The sequence below is a fragment of the Ipomoea nil genome, unplaced genomic scaffold, assembly GCF_001879475.1.
Source record: "Ipomoea nil cultivar Tokyo-kokei standard unplaced genomic scaffold, Asagao_1.1 scaffold0480, whole genome shotgun sequence".
In the NCBI taxonomy this organism is placed as follows: Eukaryota; Viridiplantae; Streptophyta; class Magnoliopsida; order Solanales; family Convolvulaceae; genus Ipomoea; species Ipomoea nil.
In genome coordinates this window covers 627,178-633,130 of record NW_017616908.1, presented here as the reverse complement: position 1 = coordinate 633,130, position 5,953 = coordinate 627,178, and positions in this window count along the sequence as shown.

Genomic DNA, 5,953 nt, shown 5'->3' with positions numbered 1-5,953 from the left:
ACCTTTCCATAACTCATATGGTGTCTTGTTGTGAGATTTGTTGATCAAGGATCTATTTTGTGTTTTACCGTGTTTATGGCTTCAGCCCAAAATCTCTTAGGTAGTCCTGAGTGAGAGATCATCGTTCGTGCAGCTTCTTTCAAGGTTCTGTTTCTTCTTTCGGCTACTCCGTTTTGCTGAGGAGTTCGTGCTGCCGAAAGTTGGTGGAAAATTCCATTTTGCGCACAAAATTCCTTTATGACTTTGTTGACAAATTCCGTTCCCTGATCTGATCTTATTCGTATTATTTTGAGCTCCTTTTCTGTTTGATGTTGTCTCAAAAGATTTGGAAGAGCTGTTTCTGTTTCATTCTTCTTTTTTAAGAAAAGCACCCATGTATATCTTGTGTAGTCATCTACTATAACAAGAGTATACTTTCTTCCACTCAAACTTGCTGGATCAACTGGTCCAAAGAGGTCCATATGTAGGAGGCTTAGAGATCGAGACTTTACATCTACATCTTTTGACTTGAAGGATGACTTGAATTGTTTTCCTTTTTGACAAGCCTCACATATTTTATCCTTCGTGTAAGATGCTTCGGGTAGCCCTCTTACGAGATTTCTCTTGGCAAGCTTGTTTATCGTCTTCAAGTTCAGATGACTTAGTTTGTTGTGCCATTCTTGATTGAGATCTGCATTACTTTTGGCTACAAGGCAAACGTTAGCATTAGAAGAATTTAAAGATAATACATACATATTCTTCTTTCGTTGTCCCGTTAAAGCTGTCTTGTTATCTTTCGTGTTCACGATTTTGCATTCGTCTTTGAGAAATTCTACTTTGTATCCTTTGTCACAAAATTGACTTGTGCTTAGAAGATTGAACTTCAGTCCTTCAACATAAGAGACATCTTGAATTGTTATTCCCTTGTTGATGATGTCCCCTTTTCCACGAGTTTTGCCGCTATTTTCACCTCCAAAGATAACTTTGGGTCCATCAAATTCCTTAAAGTTGCTCAACATTGTTTTGTCACCAGTCATATGTCTTGAGCATCCACTATCAATATACCATATGACCTGTTTTTCCTGCATCAAAGATTATGTGTTTTTAGGCACCCATTTAGTTTCGGGTCCTTGGGGGTTAGCAGTTAACTTTGGAACCCATATTAACCTAGAGTATCCACGACTCATCCTCGGTCCTCTATATCCATTTGAAGTGCGATAATCATAATGGATGCTGGCAAAGACTTTAGCATTATATTTCTTACGTTGATCTTCCTGAGGAAGATTTTTATAATGCTTGAGATGATTGGTTTGTTTACGCAGATGAATCATTTCAAATACTGCTCTTGGGAGAGGTTCTGGGTAATCAAACCAATCTTCTTCTGATGGCCCAGTCCATCCATTGCCATACCCAGATCTTTTGAAGGATCTTTCGGGTTGTCTGATTTGTCCGCTTCTTGAGATTCCTTGTGCAGGATTCTTTCGTGTGAATTTCGGACGATATTGCCTCTGGTTACCATTCGTCTTTTTGTTGGATTGAGTGTTCCAGTTAGGCTGACCCTTTTTATGGCGTAGATTCTGTTTATTGCCATTTGGTCCATTCCTTTTGACATAGATTTGTCTAGGATTGCCATTACTAGATTTCTTCTTTCCAGATTCCACAATTCGTTGTACAGCCATACCTTTCGGTTGGCTTGTTGATTGTGGTGTTTCGACATTGTTAACTACCATCATAGGCTCAGACACCTGGGTGGGTCCTTGAACAAATGCGGCCTCGAAGCTTTCGTGTGAATATGCATTCGTGGGTTTGTTCAATTCGACTTGTGAAGAGGAGCTGGGGTTAAAACCAATTCCAGTTCTTTCCCCGGGTAGTCTGGATTCATTCATCATTCTATCCATTAGGTTGGATGAATTATTGAATTTATCCAAAACTTCAAGCAATTCTTGCTCTCTCTTCTCTTTTGTTGTGCACAGCTCCTTTAGAGTGAGAACATCTTTCTCAAGCTGCTCCTTAGCAATGACTAGCACATTGTTCTCAATACGAACTTGCTTTAGTTCATTATAGCTAAGCATGAGCCGAGAGTTCTCCTCCTTGAGTTTGGAGTAAGTGCTATTTATCACATTGAACCTCCTTATCATTTCGGTGACAGATTCATTGGAGGTAAGACTTCTCACAGAACTCGACTCAGCTGAATAACAAGAGGATGAATGACTATTTACCTCGTCTTCATCTGCCATGAGACATAGTTCGTCTGACTCTTGACTAAATAGGCACAGCAGTCCTTTCTCCTCATCAGTGCTTTCGTCTTCTGAGCTAGAGCTTGAGGAGCTACTTTCGGTTGCGACTGTGTCAGAAGTTTCGTTTACTACCATTGCCTCCCTTCTTCCTTCCTTTCTGGAGTTTGATAATTCAGGTTTGTCGCTTCTTTTATATCTTTCTCCAGTCTCTTTTGAGGGACTTGTGGTAGCATTGTTATCTTGATGTTTGCTTACTATGGGATGCGGGCAGTTCGCCTTGAAGTGTCCTGGCTTTCGGCAATTATAGCACAATAGCTGAGAGTCCATGGTCTCAGATTTTGAGGTTTGAGGGAAGTTCTCATGCTTCTTTCGGTGGCTCGAACGTTGTGGATCTTGAAAGTTGTTCTTTCTCATGAATCTTTTCATTTTCCTGACAAATAGTGCATATTGTTCATCAGATAAAAAATCACAAGAGTTAGGTTTCGACCTGTTGGATGTTGATGCTGATTGATTTGCCACGACAGCAATGTTTCTTGTTTCTGAATCTTCGGCATCTTTTGGTTCATGTTCGAACTCATAAGCTTTGAGATCACTGAAAATTTTGGATGAGAGTGTCTTTTCTTTCCCTTTATCCATGAGTTGAAGAAAGAGATAAGTGAGTTCATAGTAGATTGAGAGAGTCCATTAAATAGATAGACCAAACCTCTCAAAAGGTGTGTCCAACTGTCTTAACCAAGACATTGTTTTAGGGAATATATTCCTTTTCAAGAATTTTGTCCTTGATTCAAGATTATTAGATAGGTGATAGATAAGACATATAAAGTCTCGATCAAAGGAAACCAGAGCCAGTTAAGTTTTATTCATCATAGACCCGAGAGAAGAAAGTACATAGGATAAGATACAACAGACAAAAGATCAGATTTTCTTCCTCTCGTTTTTCTTGACTCCAGATGGTTCACCTTTGCCCTTTTTCAAATCTCCCAGCATTTGCTTGAACCATTTCCCGGTTCGTGGGTAGTTTGAGCCAGAAGAGGATTCAGGTTCTTCCTCCTGATCATATTTCTCCATTAAGTCTTCTTGTGCCAGAAAAGCCATATAGTCTAGGTCTGGAATCTTGGTAGGATCTTTCGAAGTCTTCTCTTCACTTTCAACAATAAAACCCGCCATATCATCATACTTAAGAGACGAGTCGGAATCAGAAGGAATTTCCACCGGTGCTTGTGGACTGTTACCAGGGTAGAGGTCACCCTGTTCCTCCCTGAGACGTCTGGCACCTTCTTTCAACTTGTGGGAATCACCTCTGGTGAAAGGTTTCTTTGGAGCCATGGTAAAGAAAAGAAGGATGAGTATAATGTGAAGAATTCACCTCCTTTTATAGCAAGAAATCCACATAGCTCATGTGTCTGTTACACATTAATTTCAACGTTACAATTAATGCTCATAACTGTAGTCAAGAAGTCATTAATTCCAAGCAAGACTTTGACTGTTAACTTGTTTCTTTATGAAACTCCAACTTCAATGATCTTTTAAATTTGTAACACATAAAATTATGGCTCTTTTGATTGGAAAACGTATGAGTGATGAGCTTTCCTGTGATTTGGACAAGTAACATATAAAGTTAGGCATAGATAAGATAGGCAGTCATTCTAAGTACGAAAGGATAGCATTTTTATTAGATCACGAGGATTCCAGGTCACGAGAGTACAACATACAAAGGCTTAGAGAAAACGATAAGGCACGTGAAGTTCCAGACGAGTCATCTCTTCGGTCACATCAGTCAGATTTGCCATCTTTGCATATTCATCCAACTCCTCAAGTGAGAGAGTGGGTTCGGGTGACTGAGTTAAGGGCCGAGAGTGAACCATAGTGACATCTTCAGAAGATTGTTCACTAGGTTGAGGAACTTCATAAGATGTTTGCTCATTAGACTTTTTCATCATCAGAAACCTCTCTTTAGGAAGTCGAGTGGCTTGTTCCATGCAGTAGGCCTTCTTAGCCCTGGACTCGTTGACCAAATTGTCATGAGTTTCCTTGTCCTTTGGTGCTGTGTTGGGCAGGGAGTAGGTTACGATGACCCTTTCCCCATCTTCTTCAAGCCTTAAGATGGTAGCATTCGGAAGCTTGTTGGCTTCTTGCATATGATGCTTTAGACGTTTGGCCCTTTTTTCAACTTCCTCGCTCTTTTCTTTCCCCTTATCCATTCCTGCAATCATTATCCTTTCCTAAGATCTTGTGAATGAGTAAAGCTCATGAAATAGAAGAATAATATATAGGCAATAGATAACGTGCGAATCTTAACAAAATCTTTTAGATACTGACATCATATTTGCATGATAGAGTCATAAACTAAAAAGATCATGAATAAGATAACATCACAATTTGTCACCGTGGCCTAACAAAGTTATTCAAGCTTTCTTTTTCTTGCTGCTTGCGGTGGACTTGAGAGGAGATGCTATCTTGGTGGGGGTGCCTGAGGGTGAGTAGTCAAAACTATCGCTTAGTTCCAGCACACTGTTTTTTTTGATGTATCCAATGGGGTTGCCAACAGAGTAGAAGGATTCTCGTGACTCATTATCGGACGTGTTACAGAGAAGGCTTCGTATGTGTTAAGCGTGTTCAAGGAACTGATTGAGCTGTTGTTCAGTCACTAGTGGCTCACTGAGAACTTCACTCTTTCCTTCTCGTGCCTCCGTAATGGTTCTTTCGCTTCCCGTACTCATTCCTGCACATGCAAAAACAAACACTAGAATTTTCGTTAGATGAGAAATTTATTCTCATAGTGTACTTCATTTATAAAGATCCTTGCGTGTGAGGATGAATCAAATCTTTTGATTTTCGAGAGCAAGAATCTTTGCAGATCTGATTCTCTTAGCTTTATGTCATTTCAATCATTCCGAGTTCATGCCTTAAAGAAAAGAATCTTGCTTCACTTAAGGGTTTCGTGAGTATATCTGCAAGTTGATCATCAGTATTAACATACTCAAGAGATATGTCCTTTTTCTCGACATGATCACGAATGAAGTGATACTTGATGTCAATATGCTTGGTCCGAGAGTGCAGCACGGGATTATTCGTAATGGCGATAGCACTCGTGTTATCGCATTTTATGCTCACTTCTCGTGCATTTATGCCATAATCTCTCAATTGGTGTCTCATCCATAAGATTTGAGCACAGCAGCTTCCAGCTGCTATGTATTCGGCTTCAGCCGTACTTGTGGCAATAGAGTTTTGCTTTTTACTAAACCAAGACACAATTCGTCCTCCTAGGAACTGACAGGTTCCTGAGGTACTTTTTCGATCAATCCGACATCCAGCGAAATCAGCGTCTGAGTATCCCACTAGATCAAATGATCCATCTTTTGGATACCAGAGACCGACACTTTGCGTTTCCTTAAGATATCTTAATATCTTTTTAGTTGCGCTTAGGTGACTTTCTTTCGGCTTAGCTTGAAATCGTGCACATACACCAACAGCAAATGAAATGTCAGGTCTGCTTGCTGTCAGGTATAGGAGAGAACCAATAATACCTCAAAAGTTTGTTTGATCAACATCCTTTCCTTCATTATCAATGTCCGTTCTGAGGGATGTGCTCATTGGAATTTTAACCGAACTTTTTCCATCAATGCCGAATTTTCGGAATAAATCCTTGGTATATTTGGCTTGATTTATGAATATTCCATCTGGGCATTGTTTGACTTGCAAACCCAGAAAATAGTTCAGTTCACCCATCATACTCA